General features: G+C 51.0%; 1 protein-coding gene and 1 pseudogene across 3 annotated transcripts in view; both read right to left on the bottom strand.

Moving 5' to 3' along the window:
- Positions 1–15671, bottom strand: part of ELMO1 (engulfment and cell motility 1) — a 392098-nt gene extending 376427 nt beyond the window's left edge. Inside the window, exon 1 of one of the 3 annotated variants that reach the window (XM_036327308.1) lies at positions 15185–15671. The gene's annotated coding sequence lies outside the window, so the exon portion shown is untranslated. The remainder of the gene's footprint in view (positions 1–15184) is intronic. The other 2 variants (XM_036327309.1, XM_036327310.1) reach the window with 2 other exon arrangements.
- A 4969-nt stretch (positions 15672–20640) lies between these two features.
- LOC118666549 lies at positions 20641–21715 on the bottom strand (annotated as a pseudogene).
- Between the last annotated feature and the right edge of the window lie 1201 nt (positions 21716–22916).

Genomic DNA, 22916 nt, shown 5'->3' with positions numbered 1-22916 from the left:
AGGCCAATGACACAAGGCGGTGAATGGGAAAGGCCCCAGGGAATCTGCTGCACCCTAATGCTTCCCAAAATGCAAAAATCCCACAGATGAAAGTAGAGAAATACACAAATTAGCCGCTGCTATGGAGAGAAGCTCTTTACTTTTTAATTTACATCCTGTGCTTATCCCCGAAGCAGAAGGAAGAGAGTGGTGTATGGAGCTTACACGCCTCTTAGGATGAAGTGTGACCCTTTCCCCAGGCCTCCTTCATCCTCATCCAGATGTGTTTAAACTTTTAAAATATATTTTTATTGATGTCAGAGAGGCAGGGAGAGGGAGAGAGAGATAGAAACATCAATGATGAGAGAGAATCACTGGTTGGCTGCCTCCTGCACACCCTCCACTGGCGATCGAGCCCGCAATGCAGGCATGTGCCCTGAGTGGGAATCGAACCATGACCTTCTGATTCATAGGTCAACCCTCAACCACTGAGCCATGCCAGCCTAGCCAAATGTGTTTAAATTTAAGATGTAGCCTCGCCGAAACCGGTTTGGCTCAGTGGATAGAGCATTGGCCTGCAGACTGAAAGGTCCCAGGTTCGATTCCGGTCAAGGGCATGTACCTGGGTTGCGGGAATATCCCCAGTGGGAGATGTGCAGGAGGCAGCTGATCGATGTTTCTCTCATCGATGTTTCTAACTCTCTATCTCTCTCCCTTCCTCTCTGTAAAAAATCAATAAAATATATTAAAAAAAAAAAAAAAAAAAAAAAAAAAAGATGTAGCCTTGACAGCATGAGTAGCTCAATAATGATGCAAACAGAAGGTATGGGAACATCATGATTTTGCCCACAAGCAGGTGATGAGAAATCTCAACCTGGTCCCTGGAGACCCTGCCTCAGTCACTGCCCCACCAAGGCAGCTGGGAGAGATGCCTCAGGGAGTGAGAGGGCTCTATATAAGCCTCTTCCAGGGTGGCCTGGTTGCTGGACAGACAGCAGAATCAAGGCAGCAATCACAAGGGTCGGATTCACACACACCTATGACGCTGGCTAATTATAGTCTTTCCAGAACCAAAACTGATGGGAAGCCTACTGCACTCTCACCTGATCTGCAGAAGCAGAAAACATTTGACAAGAAAACTTCTGTGTCAAATGAACGAAAGTTGGACCTGAATCATAAAAACGGAGTCACGACCTTTCCATCAATTCCCAGACTTGAACCAGTTTATGGACCTAGAACCCCTTCAATGAAGGGCTTGAAGAAGGACCCTGGTAATTGCCAGAAGTGTATGCTGTTGTCCTTGTTCCCCGCCTTCCCCAAAGGGACCTGTGGCCTTTCAAAGGGGGACTGTCACTGGGGAAGAGGAACCAATCAGACCCTATGTGAGGACTACTAGACACCAGCTCCCAATGGACCCTAGTTCCAGGAGACCCCAAATATTACCATTCGCTCACCACACAGAGTCGGTGCTCGTGCAGTTCAGGTGACAGGCGGCATTCAGCTCAGATCCACCCAGTGGGTCCCCCATCCCGTCCTGAGGTTGTTCCCCCAGACCCAGAGTGCAGTTAAAATAGAGTAGACTGACGCGGAAAGTGGCAGAACCCGCCTGGGGAAAAGAGCAGCTACTTGGTTATTTTAATTGAGGGAGAAAGGGCAGTGGAAGGTCCGAGACTGTGGTTCCAAAGGCCTGAGCAGGCTCACTCCCAGGGCGGACTCGGGCGCGTACAGTGGGGTTTGCTTTTTGGTTTAGGAGAAATGAGCTCAGCTCAGCACTTGAACGTCAGGGGAAATCGTTCCAACAGTGAAGAGCCAGGACACCTATCGAGTTTCAAGCGCGGCCGAAACCCCTGAGAGCTGCTAGAAAAATAGTGTGCAATTATAGCCTTGAAACATAAATTATCAAGGCCACGGCGCTCCCAGAATGTAATGAATGAGATGTGGTAGCCGCCCTTGCGGTGAGGGTCCCAGCCTCCAGGATGTCTCGGATGCCTGGCTGCCACAGACACTGGCGGGGAGGAAGGGAGAAACGCTGTCCAGATTCGCCGCTGGCTGAACCATGGACAAGGCACCGAGGGGAGAAGTTTCAGGATTTATGCCAAGAAATGGTTTCAACATCCTTCCATGTTAGGGTCTTCTAACATCGCTGCCCCATCGGCTTTGGGAGACTGGGAAAGTAGGTGCATGTGGAACAAATACTAAATATTTCTGCAGCCCTAGCCAGTTTGGCTCAGTGGTTAGAGTGTCGACCCAAGGACCGAATTCGATTCCTGGTCAAGGGCACGTGCCTCAGCTGCAGGTTCAATCCTTGGCCCCAGGTCAGGGAGTATGCAGGAGGCAACCAATTAATGTGTCTCTTTCACATCGATGTTTCTATCTCTCTCTTCCCCTCCCTGCCACTTGTCTAAAAATCAATGGAAAAAATATCTTTGGATGAAAATTAACAACAAAATACAGAAAACTTTTGCAGATAGCGCTATTATGATGACATGCTGGTTTCCTCCCCCGGAAGTGCCTCCATCCAGGCCGATGTGGCGCAGTGGAGCGACAGGAGAGCACTGCAGGATGAGGGCACTGCACAGCCGGCGGTGTTGGCTTGGCCACAGCTGAGACTGGTCTGGCCCACGCCTCAGTCCCAGGGACCTCGGGCAGCACCGTCCTCAGCAACTTGGAGCACAGTGAGAGTTCCACCCCTCAGTCACGTGTCCCTAGGCCTCACTCGGGGACGGAGGGACATTTTAAAGGACTGCAGCGGGACCAGGGTGCATGGATGTGTACCACAGGGCTGCCTTCTGCCCACATTAACCGAGAGCCTATTGTGGGCTCCACATTGGGGCTGTCTGCCCCCGGAATGCCAGTCCACTGGAGGAAAAACACGTGAAATGCGGTATAGGGTAGCACGTGGAACATCAGCACAGAGAGGCACCCGTGTGTCCAGGGAGGGGTCCCAGGAAATCACAGCAGGCTCCCAGGGGAGGTAGGTGACTGCTGAGCTGCGTCCTGTTGGGTGGGGAAACATGGGTCCAGGGTACTTCACTCTCCTGTCTCGCCCATCAAATCGCCTAATGCAGTGGTTCTCAACCTGTGGGTCGCGACCCCTTTGGGGATAGAACCTTTCACAGGGGTCGCCTAAGACCATCAGAAAACACATATATAATTACATATTGTTTTGTGATTAACCACTATGCTTTAATTATGTTCAATTTGTAACAATGAAATTGGGGGTCACCACAACATGAGGAATTGTATTAAAGGGTCGCGGCATTAGGAAGGTTGAGAACCACTGGCCTAATGCCTTTTCTGTGACTTCTCGTCTGTTCCGACTTTGCCCACAATATTCCTTTCAACCTGATTTCACCTGAGCAGGAGTTCTGGGCTCTACTCTCCCTGGGGAGCGGCTGTGGGACCAGCACGCTCTCCCTCGCAGTCATTTTCTGCGTAGAACTTTAAAAGATATTGTGGTAACGGCAAATGGGTCTGTCTCCCTCGCAGCCCACCCTGCCTCCTGTCCCAGAGCACAGCAAGCAGTGCCTTGGCGGCCGGGCCTCCCCACCACCTCCCAGCCTCAGAACTGCCTTCAGGACTCACATCAAAGGACTCTCATTAAACGGGGACAAAATGAAAAGTGAAATATCCTAAGCCACAGATCAGAGAAGGCAGCTGCATATGACAGGCTGAGGAAATAAATTAGGAGGACCTTGGAGGATTTAGCATCATTTCAAGGGCACTGGCAGAAAAGCCCTCCAGGATGGGGAGATGAGGTCCAAGTTCAACCGGGGCCACAGAGAGGTGCCATCCTCCACTGGCTGCCAGAGTGCGGGTCACCTTGAGCTTTGTGATTCCTTTGTCTCCACAGCACTTTCTAGGAGGATGCTTTTCAGAGTGGAGTCCGGGCCACTTTGCATGAGAATCGCCGGAGAGACTTGCTAAAATGCAGCTTCTGGGTCCCCAGCGACTCTCTGGCATTTTGAAGTCTAAGAACCATAGCACTGGGTACTTTATCATTCTTAAGTGCTTGCATGGCCCATGCTAACGCACTCGGTTCAGTCGCTCTTTAAAATCTGAAGGAGACAGTAGCGGCTAAATTGATCCTTTTGGAAACTTAGATTCTAAAAGTAGTAAGAGTGGAGGCACCTTGTGACCATTTGAAATGATGTAAAATACACGCATCGGGGCCAGGAAGACCTTTGCAAAGCAAAGATCTGATCAAATCACTCCCTCGGGTAAAACATTTCAGTGGCCCCCGCTGCACTTTCCATAAAGGCCCAGACCCATGGCGCCATGAGCCCTCCCGGTCCAATCCAGCCTGGAGGGCTTGCTGTCCTGGCCACTCTGGTGATTCCTTCAACATCCAAGTCTGCCCTTCACATGACCTTCACCTACGCTAGTCACGGGCAGGGTCTACTTCTTCCACAGTAAAAACCATTCTTTCTCTCTCTCCAAACCCTAACCTCCCTGAATAGACTAACTCCTGCCGTAGGCCCTCCCAGCACCACTCTTTCCCCCACAGCCCTTGGCACAGTTTAAATGCCACACTGACTTGTGTGATCTTTTGATCGATACACAGTTCCTCCACCAGTGCCTAAGCAGCCCATGAAATGAGCAACAGGTCTATTTCATTCTCTAGGAAGGATACTGCTGTGTACGTATCACATGGCATGCCCCCAGCGCACCCAGCGGGTGACCAATGAATGCCGGTGGGTAAACACATGAAGGAGAGAGTACTCCATAAGCAAACACTGGAGGCGCACAAAGACCACGGCAGCCATTAAGAATTTGAAATACATGCGGCCCACTCCTAGAGGTCAGACCCATGCCTCTCCAGCACCCTGAAGACCAGCGTTTATGAGTCTCCTTCCCCTGCGCACGATACGAGATACCTCCTCCTGCACTTCACACTTCATACTGCGATTTCCAGATTTTGAAAGAATCTCAACATTAAAACTGCTGTTCTACCACTTCTCTGGTCTTGCATCGATCTTGTTATGAAAAGTTACGCTAACGCCTGTTCATTACTGAAAGACGGATGTTGAAATAAGCGCTGCCTAGGGACTTCCATAATGATGACTTATGTTTGTTTACACCTTCATGTGTCTTATCGTTCCCCACTAAGTGCCAATTCTCAGACTGTTTTATGGACATGGTCACAAGCTAGATTTTTAGTGGCATATTTGGAAAGATATTCAATAGCCCTACACAAGTCAGCAATACTTACAACACCATGGCTACTGCTGTGGGACGCTATCTGGTGGGGATATAAGGGAACGCGCCATCCTGCCCTCCGCCCTCTGCCCCTCGCTGGCGGAGGCCCGGCTCAGGTCATGGCTGGTTTGCCACCCGACCCTGCTCTTTGACACGCTGCTGAGGCAAAGCTCTCTCAGCAAACTGTTCTCAGTCCTTCCCCAAGTAGCATGACCACTCAACGCCACCTGCCAAGGTGACAGACCCAACTGGGGCAATCATGAACTTGGCGAAGTGAGGGGGGACTTGGCCGTAGGCGAGCGAGCCATCTGGTGTGCGGCAAAGGTGAGGGCTCCGTTTGGATGGACGTGACGGTGGGCAGCGCCTCTCCGACATGTAAATGTCCTCATCTGGAGAATGGGTCCAAGGTGAATGAATACGTTTGAGCCCTAATGAAACTGACACCTGATTTGGTATGGATGTAAATCTCCAGCGATTTAACATAAAGCTGTATGTTTCACTATACAGCCTTTGTATGGGTCTTTAAATGTTTATGTAACACTGGATCCTATTTAAAGTTACACACCAGTCCTGACACACAGTAAAGAGGCAGGACTACACAACGGACAAGCCAGCAGCAGAACCCCCCACATGTATCTCCTCCCTGCGGAGAAGAGAGAGTGACACACTGAGGATGGTGTGTCGTTTGTCAGGTACCAAACAGGAGCTGCATTTAGGGGCTGGGGAAGTGACTTCTCGGGACTCTGAGAAGGGAGCTGGGGGGAACTAGACCCCTTGCGCAGCACAAGGAGAGACGTTCTCTCTCACGCCCATGCTTGGTGGCAGCTTAGCGTCTGCATGGAGGCTTATTTTTCTGAGCCACTCCATAGAAGCCATTACCCACTGACAGGCCCATGAGCTACTGCTTAATGAGCTAGGAGCCCGTCAGCTGGTGGCTGCCTTCCTGCAGGAGCAGAAAATAGAAAAGGAGCCACAGGGACTCAGTAGCCAGAGAGAACGCGGAGGGAGGGAGACATGGGCTGCTCCTGGGTGGCCATAAAATTAAGTGCCCAACCTAGGATACTTGGGAGAGTGAAACTTGGTACAATTAATATGCTGGGACTGTTATGGGCGTCATTAGCTAGTTAATATTAATAAAGGAAATTGAGCAAAGGGGAGGCCAGGCATCATGGGCATGGTCACCTGGGCAGCTTCACCAGGAAGCGGCAGCTTCCCTCCCCTGGGAACCACTGTCCCTTCCCTGCAGATCACAGGAGAAGATGGGCACATGTGCAGCGAATTTGGGGTAACTTAGGAAAGGTGCTTGCCTGTCAGTCTAGCCTGGGGAATAATGGAGTGGCTAGGGAATGGACCCCCACACAAGCCTGTGAAAATGTGGGAAGCTGATTAGTTATTTTTTTAAATATATTTTTATTCATTATAGAGAGGGAGAGATAGAAACATCAATGATGAGGGAGAATCATCGATTGGCTGCCTCCTGAATGCCCCCTACTGGGCATCATACCCACAACCTAGGCATGTGCCCTTGAATGGAATAGAACCTGGGACCCTTCAGTCCACAGGCTGACGCTCTATCCACTGAGCCAAACCAGCTAGGGCTAAAATCAATTTTTTTAATGGCTGCTGAATGAATGAATGGATGAGCAAAGTATTGTAATGGGTGCTGTGAGCCCAGCAATATTTCAATTTGAAAATATTTATACACCTTTTAAATGTAAGCCACACATTTCTTTAAAAAAAAAAACCCACTACAATTAATAAATAAAGTTTTATTGTGCCTTTCTCATGTAAATCCAGACAAATGTTTTCAAACTCTCAATGGATGAATGGACAGTAATTGCTGAAATAGTTCTAACGAGTAGAAGTCACTTCCTGCAGGGAAAGTCCATCTAAAGATGATGGAAACACAGTCACTCCTTGATAAGCAGTTTTGGTTTAATGGGATTTGTGCTGACTTGCTATAAAAGTGACAAGCACGGAGAACACAGGATTGAGAGGCTGAGACAATGGTTTCTTTGCTTCTACAGGCCTTTCATTCTTAGGAGCCCTGCACGGGTGTGTGTGGTGTGTGCACTCATGTGGCTTTCTCTCCCACACACACATCCATACACAGCACACACTATGAGGCCTATGAAAGACTCGGTCCCATCCCCCGAACCTAAACGTTGAGAACTCGGTCACATCCCCCAGAGGGGCCCCCAGCTGGAATAAGGAGGGCGCAGGGTCCACTATACAAATTCCCTAAAGATGGTGGGCGGGGCAGGGCAGGGTGAGGGTGGTCAGAGGTCAAGTACAAACCAGCCTGGCCAAGTGCTATCGGAATTCACTCTTCACTCAGCCAAAAACATGCCATCTAACCAAAGGCCCTTCACCAGCCTCCTCCCAAACCACATGCCTTGTGAGGGCCAGGGCTGAGCCAGCTGTGGCTCTGCATTTGGGTTAAAAAGCCTAAAATCAGGAGAAAAAATTATTTTGAAATGTATTGTGCTTCGAAATGAGGGGTAATGGTGTGTGGCAGCCTGGAAAATACAGCTCATCCAGCCCCGCTCAGCCACAGAGCCCAGAGCCAAACGCTGGCTCTCTGAACGCAATGCAAACTAAAACAGTCACAAAGGGAGGAAGGAAGGGCGGAGGGTGGCGGAGGGTGGCGACAGGGCTGGGACTGGAGGCTGCTGCTGGGGACAGACCTAGTCCACAGCCAGCAATACGGCGCCACTGCTCAAGGCAGAGAGGCTGCTCTGCAGGCGACAGCAACAGTGGCCACACGTGCAGGTACCCAGAAGGGTGACGGATCACTGCCTGAGGAAGTAAATGTGGCAGGAATCCAAGGGGCCGAGGAGAAAGGGCTCCCGTGCAGCAGACCCTCCCAGCTTCTCCCCGGACCCGCTGCGAGGTCCTGGTCACACTGAACGGACGTCACTATCGGATACTAACCAGCCAGCCGAGGGGCGTTTCACGAGCACAGGAGCAGGCCTTTCGCCCCTTTCCTTCCCACGCGACGTTTCCTTAGCCTGCGACACAGGCCTCGGATGAGCCAGGCTGGCTTGGTCCCCTCCGTCCCTCACACGCTGATCTTATTCCCATTATGCACAGGCTGTAGCTGCCGCGGGAGCCGGCGGACAGACTCCAAGCCCTCGAAGGAAACGGCGACATACAGTCACTAGGTGCTCAGTCCTCTCCGGCCAGGGATGCCAGGAAGAAACACACGCGAAATGAGAACGTGAAACCAATCTGGGTGAGGAAGACAATGGCAATCAGGGGGGAAGAAAGCTGGAGAGGACAATTGGAGGAAAGGAAGGGCCAGGAGGAGTGAGACCACCACCTGTGACTAAGCCACGTTATCGCCTAAGCGGGGAGGGGAACGCCGGCTCGGGGCCCTGTAAGGCCAGAGAAGTCACCTGGTCTGGCCCTGCCAAGGCCTTAGGGGCGAGTTCGTTAAATGTTTGACCGAGTTTAGCAGCTACTTTGTAAGTTGATAACTGTGTATGGCTCGCATATAATGCTCTAAGTATCCAATGGCTCTTGGCAGAAAAAAAGGTACCCCACCACTGGTCTAAGGCATGACCAGAAAACAGAGCCCCCGGTCCTTGTAACTGTTGCCAAAAGTCTGCCTGTCTGATGGCACAGGAAGGTCTAACTGAGCAAGGAAATGACGCGGTGGTTCTCACCTGGGAGGAGGGTGGCCCCTCCCCGCCCGACCCAGAGCAATGCCATGTGCAGGCATTTTTAGTTACCGCAGCTGGTGCCACTCCAGGGCAGAGGCTAGCGATGCTAATGAACATGCTACCATGCACAGGGCGGCCCACACAGAGAATTATCCAGCCCCAAATGAAAAATGCGGAGGTTAAGATCGCCTGAAATAAAGGTCAACGTAACATGGGCAGCAGCCTGCCAGTAGAAAAGAACAGAATCCGTAGCCTCGGCACCTCTCGGGGGAAGCTGCCCTACAGTCTCCGGCTCTCTGAGCTGGTGTTCACCCACAGGTCAGGAGAGGTAGCCCAAGCATGGCCAGCAGGAAAACACTCTCAGTGTATTCCCTCACCCCCACTGGTTCCTCCAAAATGGTCCCATATTTTTGCTTTCATTATGACTCATCCATAGAGAAAAACGCGTAGGCTAAGGAAAATGTTTCTATTGTCCTTGGCAAACAGCGTTCTCGTTTTTGGTTAATGAACTGCCTTCTAGCTCATACGCTTCATTATCATGAGCTTGGGTGATGGGCGTGTGGTCCCTGAGAGCAGGCTCCATTCTCAAGGCTCAGAAGGTCAATGTTAGGGTGAGATATCTAAAGGCAGGAGCCAGCTCTGAAAACCTGGGCCTCAGGATGGCGGCCACAGCCCTGGGTACCATGGCAACCCCGGCACATCCATCAGCACCCAGGGTACACCAGGAGTGCACTGCAGCTCAACCTGGGGTCCTGGCCTCAGACCAGGGCAGCCCAGGAAAACAAGAGGAGCAAGTGACTAACACAGGCGCCGCGATCCACAGGACAGAGTAGCAGGGAAAAGAGGCCGAGAGGCCGAGAAGCCGGTGTCGGCTCAGATCTACTCTCCAAACACCCATGATATTTCATTCCTCCAGGCCACGCCTATAAAACTGGACAGCAATGCTATACTGGCTACCTCCCATCATTTCCAAACAGCATACCAGGGGGAGGGTGTCAGCTGTCGGCACAAGCAGAAAAATGTCCCACGGATGCTGTGACTTCTGCCCACTGGGGCAGCGCTCAATCAGGCCTTCCCTGATCATGGTGCCCCAGACCCTACTCCTTATCCAGCAGGCACAACGCTCCCAACACGAGTGGTGGGTTTTCCAGCGCTTCCTACCGAGGACTTTGTTCCCCGCATTAACTACCAGAATGAAAACAGCCAAGACTGTAGTCTCGATTCCTAAAACCGAGGTTCCAATAATCATCTTGCTCAGGTTCTGGAAATCAGGGTTTGTGGGGGCCCAGAGCGCTGACTGCAAATCCTCCTCTACTGACATGCCGACTAATTTCTCTCCTCGGCACTTGCCGCTGGCGGCTGTGTGAGTTGTTTGGTGAGCTAGCACCCCTTCTCCCACACGGCTCCCACCAGACCCTTGGCTGTTCACCCACCTCAGGCCAGTGAGAAACCGTTCCAAGTGCCCCTGCACTTACTCCGCAAATGCTGGGAACAGAGGGTGCTAAGCCTCAGGCTGACCTCCCATGGCCCATGCCCGTGCTCTGCAGGCTTCCGTCCTGGCTGCTATCCGTGAGCTCTGATTGTTAGCGCTCAGGCCTCCTAAGTCACCCGGAAAACTGAGTGCTCCAACCAGCGTTGCCGCGTGTGTTCAGGCCGGTTCTGCTGGACCTAAAACGCCGTGCTAGGCACATCCACATGCTTCCGCAGGCCACACACATGTCACCAGGGCCACACCCTGTCCCCAAGATGATTGGCCTGCAAAGTCCTCATGTTTGGGACAGTGTGAAAGTTCTGAGCCTCCTCCTTCTCTGGTTGGCCAGTCCCCAGCCCAGGTCAGCTGCAATGCTTCATCTAATGATGTGGCCGGGAGTGTGCCTTCCTCCCCACCCCCCCCCCCCCCCAAAGAGATGACTACTGTCTTTGCAATACTCTGAGAGTAATTAAAATCATGCGTAAGGGGTAATCCTAGGTGTAAAATAGGAGAGAAAAAGTTGAGCAAAGTTCCAAAGACCTCAAAAGCTTTAAATTGAAAGTTGGACAGGAAAGAAGATATGCAGTCTTTATACTCTAACTGAAGCCAGAGAGTTATCACGAATGAATGCCCTGCTTCTCTGGGGCTCCGAAGTGAAAATCAGGCCTAGCACTCCACCGAGTTCTGGAAACAGAAGCATTTCAAAGTGAAGTCCACGGCTGTTGCATTTATGGCATCTGATTCAACATTTGGAAATAACCTCTCTTTGGGAGATAAGCCAACAGCTTTTTGTAAGGGGAGGGGACAGCGAAGCACTTCTTAACGCATTCCGTACCGCTCAGGAGTTTTCTCGTGTTTCGCGCGCCATCTGTTAAGGACCGCTCACGAGTGTTCTCGTTTTTCACGCCCATGGAAAAAGGGGCGAATCTAGATACTTATGTAAATTTTGTTTGGTCCCTCTTCATAGAGGAAAATGTTTTACGCAGTACCATACATTAAAAAAGTACTAGAAACTTTAATTGTTTAATTGCTTGTTTTTGTAAATAAAATGTTATAATTATTGAAAAACAACACCTAAAGTGCATTATGATGATTTAAATAATGTGCAGTTTGCCCAGAAACGTGCGGTCCCTGGCGTATGTCCTAGAGATTTCTATGCGGTACGCAATCTGTTAAAGTACAGCACTATGACCACTTTCATCAGAATCTCTTGCAAACTGGTTCAAAAGGTAGATTCCTAGGGCCTTCAGAATTATAAACACAGATTTTTTTTTACCATGACTCACACCTATTCTATATATATAAAAGCCTAATATGCGAATTGCCCCCTCGGGAGTTCGACCCAGAGACTGGGAGTTTGATCGTTTGCTCTGATGTGAGCTGACCACCAGGGGGCAGCGTGGAACAAAGGAAGGCCCCGGCCAGTAGCTGGCAGGTGGGGAAAGGAGGCCCCAGCCCACAGTCAGAAGGCCCCAATCAGCCCTGATCGTCAGCCAGGCCTAGGGACCCTACCCGTGCACGAATATCGTGTACCAGGCCTCTAGTTAAGCAGTAACACTTGACACTAAGATCCAATGTCTGTTTTCTGAAACACTCCATTTTCCACTGTAGTTTCTCCTCTCTTGTGTGTCAAACGGCTGGTCTGGACCTAATCAATGGAAATTGAGATCCATGCCTGGGCTGCGACCCTCACTTCAGGCACGCTGGACTGGCTGACTAGGAGACAGAACTCCTTGCGTAATGAGGGCGAACACTCGAGGCTTTGTGGTGCACAGTAACTCCCCACCTTCCCAACTTCAACAGAATGAATGTCTTCCAAGCCAAACTATCCATTCGGATGGTTTCCGGCATGAAACCGTGGTTGCAGGCTTCAGTGACAAGCCTGAAGGGTACCTACTGTCTGAGATCCGGACAGGGAGAGCCCTCCATGGGAACGACTGCCTCCAGACTTTCTGGGTTTAGGAAGGTGCTAACCTAAGCAAGTGAGCATACACTTGAGCTCCCTGGCACACCCCCAGCCACTTCCTCTCTGCAAAGGGCTTCAAAGCACTTCTCCACCTCTCCCCACCCATTACACCAAACACCCACAGGGGGTAAATTACTTTGAAACATTTAAGTATTGTCCTAGCTCAACACTGTAATTTAATAAACGCTTACGATTTAGCAGTGCCATAGAAGCCCCTCATCTGTTTTCTCTTTCATTTTTCTTCTGGGCATTTCTCTCTTCCCCCCTGCATCTACCACCCAGCTTCTCCTTTCTCCCTCCCTCTCCTTCCTCTCTCTCCTTTTTCTCTCACCTCCTCTCCTCCTCTGCCCCCACTTCCACCTGCTGGGAGAGCAGGGTAGGACACACAGTACATGTCTGCTTCTTCCTAGGGGAGTATTTCTTAGGCTAAAGCAACACCCACTTTGAAAAGACTGTCTCCGAGGAGAGGGATGAACACCAGATCTGGAGTGGTTATATGTTTCTGATGATCTGTACCTGTTTACCACTCTCCCGAGGAACCACTCAGTTCCTTTCTTTGGGCTGGAATTCTAAGGGAGGGACCTACTCAAGGCAGAAAGGGGTCTGCAGGAAGAACAGCTGGGCACAAGAGAGAGCGCAGGGAAGAAAGAACAAGTCTGCTACCTGGGCTTCTTACTTGCCGCCGATGCTGGCATATTCCCCTGGTGAGCATCGCCCATAACAGGCTTCTCTGAGTCAGTCAACAAATATTTATTGAGCACCTACTGTGCTGGGAGTCAGTAGACTCTGGACCTGTAAACCAGACAAGGCCCCTGCCCTCATGGAACTTCCATCTACTGGGGGAGATACCCAATAATCAAATAAACAAGTCAATGTATAATTAAGCAGTAAAGGGGGAAACTGGGTAACTTAAGAGAACCAGGGAGTGGCGAGTTGCGATGTTATCTGAGGTATTCAAGGAAGGCCTCCTGTACGCTGACAACTGAGAAGAGACCCGAAGGAAGCAAGGCAGGCAGGGAGCCATCTGGACATGTAGGGAAAAGCTCCTTGTGCAAGAGGAACGTGGTGATAAAGAAGAAGGTCAGGCAGTCAGAGTGGCTGCAGTTAAGAAGGGCAGAGAGATGAGAGCTGGGAAGGGGATGCTGGATATGGCCATCAACAGGCCCGCCCACCCTGTAGCCCAGTGACTGCCCCCGGTCCTCAGTGCCTTTCACCAGACCCAGTTCCTGGCTGGTCTCCCAGCCTGCCCCGCCCTGACACCTACCAAGCATCTTCCCTGGTCCCCTTCCATCCTGGCACCATCCCCCATGCAGAGTTCCAATACTCCAGGTCATTCCCTCACAATTTCCCAAGAAGACAACCAGTACATCTAGTTTTTAAATATTCTTTGAGTGTCCGGCCAGTGTGGCTCAATGGATGAGCATCGACCTATGAACCAGGAGGTCATTATTGGATTCAGAATAGGGCACATGCCCAGGTGCAGGCTCATCTCCAGTAGGGGGCGTGTAGGAGGCAGCCAATCAATGATTACCTCTCATCATTGAAGTTTCTATCTCCCTCTCCTTTCCTTTCTGAAATCAATAAAAACATTTTTTTAATTCTTTGACTAAGGCAGAAACCCATGTCTTAGGTTCTCTAAAATCTAAAATATAACGCATTAGGTCTGCATCATTCATGGCGAGCGGTGTGAGGAGTCCCATGGTCAGGGCACAGGACATCATCGAATATGTTCCCTGAGTGAGTCTCAGGAGGTGTCCAGAGGCCCCCAGAGCCAGGTCACCACTGGGGGCCAAGCCCTGCAGCATTAGGTCAACCTAGGTCCTAGCACCAACCACCCCTGTCAACTTCAAAAGACCCCCTTGAGGAAGAGGGTCACTCAGCGGAGACTCCCTGGGCTCCGGAGCCCCTTGCAGTCCCATGGTCACACTCACACAGTCGCGTGCAGACACGCGCGCGCGCGCGCGAACACACACACACATTCACTCATGGCCCTCGGCGCGCGTCCGGGAACACGCGCGCACCCGGGCAGGCTGACTTCTGTATTTCCTCTTCCTCAAAGCTACTCCTGCGATCCCCGCCAACCCTCTGCTCCGATTTTAGGGCCCCCAGAGCTCGCTGCCCCCTTTTCTGAAGGCGCGCCCCATGCGCCCCCTCTCGGATGCTGGTTTCACCCATTCCGTCTCCCCTCCACCCCCCACCCCCACCCCTACACACACACCATCTTTCTGGGTCCCAGCGGGGACTTCGGCGAGTCCCGGGAGGCGGGTATTTAGTGTCCCCAGGGCTCCCAGCTGCCCTGACCACCCCCTCCCGCTCCTCGGGGGCCCTCCATCCCTCTGCCCACCACCACCCCCTCCCAGGAGCGCGCTCGCTGGGGGATTCCCTCCCATCTGCCAGCTCCCGAGAAAAGCTGGGAGTCTGAGCCTCCAGTTCCTTCTCAGGCGCAGCCTCTCAGGTCTCCAAGTCCCCATCCCCATTACTCCCCCCCCACCCCCTCCCTGTTCCCAATCACCCAGCACCAGCAGCTCAATCCTCCCGCCACCCCCCCTCCCCCAGCTGGCCTTGGCCAAATGTCTCTATGGGTTCCCAGCCCCGGGCCCTGCGCTCCATGGGTGTGTGGGGGGGGGGTGTTCCCTCTGCTCCCACTCCCCCCGCCCCCCTAGTGCCCAGACTTCCCCAACTGCTGAGCGCCCGCACGCCTGCAGCCTTCACCCCGCAGCGCCCACGGCCACCCCCCTGCCCCCCAAGCCTCGGTGCCCCCAGGGAGGAAACAAAAGTGACTCCGTGGCTACCAGAGTCCCCCGGAGCTGGACGCCTCCTCCCTGTCCCAGCCCCAGCTCGCTCCCTGGCCGCGCTGAGGTCAGCGAGTCGGGGCGCGGCGCCAGCCCTGGAAACTTTACGAACCTGCCCGGGGTCGCAGGACAGCAGCTGCGGAGGTGAAGGTTCCCTGCAAACAGAGGTCTGGTGACGCGGGACCATGGGAGGGTGGCCGGAGGCTCGGTGGCCCTGCTCAGGCTGCGGTGTGGGTGGTCCGCCTCTATCCCGTGCCCATCCTCGCCCGCCAGCCCGCCCGCGCTCGCCGGAGAGCACACGCACTTACACTCCGGTCGGCGGCTGCTGCGCCGGCGGCCGCTGCTTCACTTCCTCTTCCTTCCTCCTGCTGGCCAGGGACACAGCGTGCATCTGCAAGGCGGCCACACCAGCCCCGAACTCTCCTCCGCGCTGACGCTGCCAGCGGCCGGCCGCCCGGCACCTGCGCCTGGGTGCGCGTGGCCGGTGCTTTCGCCCCTGCCTGCTGGCGCCTGCCCCCTGCACTTCACCGGGCTGGTTGGGGGGAGGGGTGTACCCACACTTTTTGAAGTCCCCCTACTTAAAATTAAATGTCAAACACCGTGCAAGCCTCAGATCTGCTATAAATAACGTGTGTGCCGAGCATGACTTCTCGGATGAGCTCACACGCGGCCTTTCGCAGGCACTCATTAACTCCCTCACCCTCCTAGCGCCACCTCCAGGAGGCCCGCAGCGCGTGGCACCTTTTACGTGCCTTCCTTTCTGGCAGCTGGTTTGGAATTTTGAGGGGAAACTACGGTGGGCTGCTTTAAAGCTACCTTAAGAGGCTGGTGTGTTTGTGTTGACGCTTGGCCTCTGCCCCGGGGCAGTGAGGCAAAAATAACCACAGAACAAGGCGGTCTACTGTCTCCTTACCCTGACGCTGACCTACACGTCTATGGACTACAAGCTTTACTTCTGATTAATGAAGCCAGGGACTCCCTAGTTTTGCATAAGTTGGCATCAAGCAAGATGTTCTGCCCCCAATTTGGTATTTAAGAGTACATTTTTAATTCATGCAACCTACTTCAGTCATTGTCTAAGCAGAAATCAAACACATTAACTGCCATGCCAGCCTAGCTGCCAGGAGGGAAAGGATGCTTGTTGGAAGGTTGCAGGAGAAACATCTGTCCTCTTCAAATTCAGAAATATCTCCCTGGGCTCCACCAGAAAATGCAAAGGCAGGTGTAAGCACTCCCTTCAAACTGCCAAAGGGGGTATCTGGGGACAGAGAGGCACTAGAGTCCAAGGTGGAAGGCACAGCTCCTCTTTAAGTTTCACACCCCCTCCACCCACCCCCACCCCGCACCCCACAGGAGGCTGAAACCATAACCCTGTGCTGGCTGTTCTTTAGCCGCAGGAGCTCCAAGCAGCTGCTGACCACCTGAATGTGCTAGTCCTGCCTGAGACGTTCATTTAGTGGGAAACAGACAGGAGACTAGTGTGAAAACCATCACGTAAAAGGGTGCTAATAATTTTAGTGTTGGTTACATCATTTTAACAAATGTTAATAGTTTTTTAATATATATTTTTAATTGATTTCAGAAAGGAAGGGAGAGGGAGAGAGGGAGAGAGGAGAGAGGGAGAGAGGGAGAGAGGGGGAGAGGGGGAGAGGGGGAGAGAAGAGAGAGAGAGAGAGAGAAATATCAATGATGAGAGAGAATCATTGATCAACTGCCTCCTGCACACCCCACACTAGGATGGAGTCCGAAACCCGGGCATGTGCCCTGACCTGGAATCAAACTGTGACCTCCTGGTTCATAGGTCCACGCTCAACCACTGAGCCACGCCGGGTAGGCATCAAATGATAATAGTTTACAGTGAATTGGGTTAATGTGTTGGGTTAAGATATACATTTATACAGTATATATAACATATATACATATATGTGTATACATATATATATATATAGAGAGAGAGAGAGAGAGAGAGAAACTTAAAGTAATTTCACTGGTTTCTTTTTATATTTTTATATATACTGGAAAAAGTAAGATTACACAGATGGCTTTCATTAGCAGCTCACATTATTTTTCTAATGAACAGCCCTGAGTGACCCCTTATTAGGTATGTAACCTTGGGAGAATGTATTAGTAGCAGGAATACTTGGGTCCAGATCATTATAAGCCAATAACTAAAAGCAGGATGATTCCAGGAAAGGGATGATAGAATAACAACAGTCAACAGGGCAACTATCAAGTGAGGTCATTTAACAAGCGGCTGGTCAAAGGTCCGTTCACTGATGCTGCGAGGCGCTCCGAGTGATAAGAACGCATTTGGTCCACAACTTTCCCGCTGACATACAGAGACCTTAACTTCAGTGCGGACATCGGCGCCCTCAGTAAACACTCGCTGTTAAAATGGTCCCAAGAGCAGATGGGGAACTCTGTGTCCCCGCCTTGCACAGCAGTGAGACGAGTCCCCCCCCCCCCCCCCCCCCCCGTAACCTTTGCTCCCAGTTCTGCCCTCTGCAGCCAAATCCCTTCCTCCAAGAGATGACCCCTCAGAGGTTTGGAGACGGCTTCCCATCCCATCCAAAGCTCTCTTCTGCGGAGCAAACATTCTCACTCACTCTAATCTATCTTCGTGTGATATGGTTTCAAACCTCTCTCATCTTAGCCTTCTTCCCCTCGAAAGACCTGGCTCTGGCCTTTCAAAAATTTTAGTTGTCATATAAATTAATAAACACAATCAGTTAGCCTAAGCTCTTGTCAATTTTTGAAAGTAATTAAGACAGCCTAAGCTTTTATCAGTTATTTTTCAAATCCATCTTACTGTTGATCCCGGTGTAAGGGCAACACTTAAAATGCTTTGCTGTGTTCCTGTGAGGCCATATCCGTGCCTATGGGGTTGGTCTTTGGGACTAAAGGCCCTGGCCCATCTTCTCCAAGTCTCTGGATTTGATTCAAGCACCCAGTATCTCCCATATCTGCAGATTAGGTAAAGGCACGAGGGTCTTGGATGACCCCCACTATGGGGCTCCTCTGCCCTGTACATTAACTGTTCAATGCCAAGCCTTACTTTTCTGCTGTATTCATCAAGACATCTTAGAGGTGTCAGATGCCTTAGAGAAATCCACCTTCACCCTGGGCTCCACTGGGGGTCTGCAGTGGGCACAGTCGGGTGGTGGTGTCATGGGCAAGGGCTCCCACTCTGGACTCGATGATTGGGTATAAATCCCAGCATTGCCCTTTACCAGATGTATTACCCTATGCAAGTGGCAACACCTGAGACGGAAACTACATCTTCCTAGGAGGACTGAGTAAGGATTAAATGAGTTCATACATGCCAAGTTCTTAGGACGGGGCATGGCCTAGGAAAGCAGTTGATAAATGTTAGCTTAGCTATTGGGATCTACACCAGTCTAAACAACTGGTTATGGTAACAGAGTCCCCAAAAGGGAGAGCAACAGCCCCTCCTTTTCCATGTAGGAATTTGTAGCCATAGGGGAGGAAGAGCTAGTATCACTGCTCTGGTTCTATTTCAGCTCCTGGACAGAGCTGGAGCCACTCAATCTCTAGGCCACACTGTGGTAGAGGGGCCACGGAGGGGAGGGCGTCAGAATCCCAGGGCAGCCCCTCACTGGCAGGTGCAGAAGCCCTCGGGCGGGGCTTAGCCTCATCCACAGCTCAGGTGAGAGGGAAGGGGCCCGCCATCTCAGTCTCAGGATGGGCAGGAGGAAAGGAAGCTGGGAGGGAGAGCGGGCTGGACAACAAAGCTCACTGAAGCCTCAAGTCTAAACTGATTTGCTAGACTACGCTTAGGAGATAGCTCTGCATGGTTGCAGATGGACAGGTGTTTGGGGGAATTTCCCGGATCTTCATTCCTCGATCCCATGTATCCCAAACATTTATCCTTCCTTACATGCATGGAATCCGAGATAGGAGGGTGAGTGGAACCCCAACCTGCAAAAACAGCCTGTTATTTTTTAATCAATGATGGCTTATGTTGATCAACTTTTTTCTAAGTGTTCACAAATATTTATTCCTAATTCATTTTAAAGCAACTACCACCACCACTAATTGGACTCCAGACGGGCCTGGCGCATTTACTAATGTATTCAGTCATTTGCTTCAGAATTCTGCCCCCGTCAGCCTCAATTTCCTTGATCTATTGCTTGAAGATTCTTTTCTCTTTTCCTGTCTTAGAATCAGGCTCCTGTTGGCTTGACTCCAGACTTCAAACAGCTCTGGGGACAGGGAGAGTGGCCTCAGCTTCAGGAAGCTGCTGCACCAGAGATAACAAGGTCCGGGCCGCCGGCAGACAAGCAAGAGGCCAGGAGGTTTACTGTGCAAGGGCCCCCTTTCTGTCAATCACTCATTAACTCCAGGTGCACTTGCTGTCTTCAGTGTGAGCTGCGGTGAGAGGGAGGCTGGAGGCTGCAATAGGGAGCTTGAGAATCACGGGCGCCCCCTCCTGGCTTCTGTCTTCTAGTTGGGAAGACAGACTTGAAGCTAGTAACACCAGGAAGGGGCAGAACCCTGTGGGGTAGGGATGGAACATCACTATCAGCCTCCTGGGGGGCTTCTGAGTTGAGAACTGAAGGGAGAGTATGTTTTAGCCAGGACAAAGAGGGGAAAGAAAGTGGGTTGCATAATAGGGGAGGGTTTGAAGCAAAAAAGAGAGAGAAGAGAAAAAGCAGTTTGAAGGAAGAAATCGCAGTGTAGAAGGAAATTTAAAAAGTCAACTTGGTTGCCATGTGAAGATATCAACACTGACTCTCAGAGCAGAGGGAAGAAGCCCGCATCTGGCAGGCCTGAGAGTCACATCACAGAGCTGGATGCATGGAGGGTCACTCACACCCTTTTGTCTTCTGTTTTGCTTTGTCTTGTTTTCCAAGTGAAATATTTTAAGCAAGAGATTGTCATGGTCAGTTGTGTTTTTTTTAAAGCTTCATCCTACTAAGTGAAGAGTGAATTAAGAGCGAGACAAAAATGCACGAGAAGAACAGAGTTATGCAGGAGGCCCAAGCTGGAGATGATGGTCACGCGCTAATCAAGGAACTGGGGGAACTGGGAGGACTGAAGCATTATGGAGGGAGAGGCCTGCAGAACCCACAGTTGTCCATCCCAGTTGGGGAGGCTCCCAAACAAGCAATCGGCCTTCACCTTGCTGCCTTGGCCCAACCAAACACTGAACTCGATTGGCACCCAGGTTAGCCTTGTGTCCACTCTTAGCTTGATCATTTCTGTGACACCATGACTCTGGGTTCATCTCCAGCAGGTCCCCACTTCATAGTCATTATATTGCTGTTCAGTGGTGGAGGGCATACACCCCATAATGGAAACTTGACTCTCTGCACAGTCCCCTTCTGGTCTAGCCATCCCACCCCACTTAAAAAAAAAAAGCTCTCCAGGGACTGCCACGTCCCCTCTTCACACCCTATTTGGAATTTTTTTTTTGGGGGGGGGGGCAGGGCTGGGTACAGTAAACTTTATTGATGGTGCACAACAAAGTAGGGCTCCCTACGCCCTCCCCTTCTTCAGGGGTCTGGGATGGAAACGGTGGTCAGGAGGTTCTCAGTGTGTCAGGGATCAATCTGGGCCAGGACTCCCCAGCACCTGAGGGCCCTCTTCCTCTTGCTGGGGCTGGTGGTCCAGGGGCTCTTGCTCCTCGGAGGCCATGTGGACCATAAGGTGCACCACCCTGTTGCTGTAGCCGAATTCATTGTCAGACCAGGAAACGAGCTTGACAAAGTGGTCACTGAGGGCAATGCCAGCCCCAGCATCAAAGGTGGATGAGTGGGTGTCACTGTTAAAGTCGCAGGAGACAACCTGATCCTCAGTACAGCCCAGGATGCCCTTGAAGGGGCCCTCTGATGCCTGCTTCACTCCCTTCTTGATATCATCATATTTGGCAGCTTTCTCCAGGTGACAGGTGAGATCCACAACCGACACATTGGGCGTGGGGACACGGAAGGCCATGCCAGTGAGCTTCCCATTCAACTCAGGGATGGCCTTGGCAGCACCAATAGAAGCAGGGATGATATTCTGGGCAGCCCCTTGGCCATCATGCCACAGCTTCCCAGAGGGGCCATCCAGAGTCTTCTGGGTGGCAGTGATGGCATGGACTGTGGTCATGAGTCCCTCCACGATGCCTAAGTTGTCATGGATGACCTTAACCGGGGGGCCAAGCAGTGGGTGGTGCAGAAGGCATTGCTTGAGGGAGTTGTCATACGTGTCATGGTGCACACCCATCACAAACATGGGGGCATTTGCAGAAGGGGCAGAGATGATGACCCTCTTGGCTCCACCCTTCAAGTGAGCCCCAGCCTTCTCCATGGTAGTGAAGACACCGGTGGACTCCACAACATATTCAGCACCAGCTTCATCCCATTTGATGTTGGCGGGATCTTGCTCCTGGAAGATGGAGATGGACTTCCCATTGAGGACAAGCTTCCCGTTCTAAGCCTTGACTGTGCCTTTGAACTTGCCATGAGTAGAATCCTAACAGAACATGTACACCATGTAGTTGAAGTCAATGAAGGGGTCACTGATGGCAACAATATCCTCCACTTTGCCAGAGTTAAAAGCAGCCCTGGTGACCAGGCACCCAATGCGGCCAAATCCGTTCACTCTGACCTTCACCATCGTGTCTCAGGGTTGTGGCTGCTGGCACAGCACAGGAGGAGAGGCTGTCTAATGAACAGGAGGAGCAGAGAGCCTCCTGTTTGGAATTTAGTTTGGCAGGACATTTATCAAGACTTTTCAGTGTTTACCACCCATGGCCCAAAGACCAATGGCCAAAGAAATAACGTTGGTAAATAACTCAAGGAATCCCTACAATAGTACAGTAAACACTGACAGGAGAATTAGCCCACGAATCTCATCAGAGTAAAACTTGCAGAGTATTTAAATATCCAGGCTGGGGGATCTATAGATACAGAAAGAAATCCCAGCTCCAATCCTTAATAGGCACATGAATAAATTTATTGTAGTTTTCTCTGAGTCTCCCAAATGGAGATGATGGGATGATGATACATCTCTCAAACTATGCCTAGCACATAGTGAGTGCTCAATAAATGGAGCCAAAATGAATGTCAACCATTATGTAGTTGTAGCCGTTATTAATCTTTAAACCATGATAGTCAGATGGAACGATCAATATTCTTTACTTAATTTTTTAAAAAGAAGTATGCCTATTTTTTAAGTATAAAATAGTAAATGAAAATGAAAAATCTTCCAATTCCTATCTCTAGTCCCAGTTCCTAGAGGTTAACACACATCTTCATTTCTGTTTTTCATTCTTTCAGTGATTGGTGCTATGGTTTTAATTGTCAACACTAGTCTCTCTTGGTTCATCAGCTTCATACAGTATCTATGAAAGATTTTTAAAACTTTGGCTTACTTACTCCTGTTTACCAATTCTTCTATTGCTTTGCTATTTATAACATCACTAGTTTTTATTGGTGGATACTGTTCCACATTGACTTTATCATATTATCATTCATATCACTTCACTTTTCCCTCATGCACTGCCTTGGCAGCGCCAGTAGAAGCAGGGATGATGGGCACTGCCCTCAGGGAGGAGCTCCTGGCTCTGTCTTCTAGCTCACTCATTCTGTCTTCAGCCTTGTCCATTCTTATCATTTACTTATTTATTTTAATGATCAAAATTTAAATTTCAGATTCTCTAGCTGGCACTTTTTCACCATTACCTGAATTAGATGCTGTGAGCTCCACCCAGTTCTTTCCACCCTCAGGACCAAGGCACTAAGTGTCCCCCTTCATGGAGACACTTTTCTTTGTGTTTTCCCCTCTTTGAAGTTTTAAATTACCAAAGCAGATGAAAGTCTTCCATGTCCTTACAA

The sequence above is a fragment of the Myotis myotis genome, unplaced genomic scaffold, assembly GCF_014108235.1.
Source record: "Myotis myotis isolate mMyoMyo1 unplaced genomic scaffold, mMyoMyo1.p scaffold_m19_p_11, whole genome shotgun sequence".
Classification (NCBI taxonomy): Eukaryota; Metazoa; Chordata; class Mammalia; order Chiroptera; family Vespertilionidae; genus Myotis; species Myotis myotis.
The sequence above is the reverse complement of the archived record's forward strand: the minus strand, read 5'-3'. Positions and strand labels throughout refer to the sequence as shown.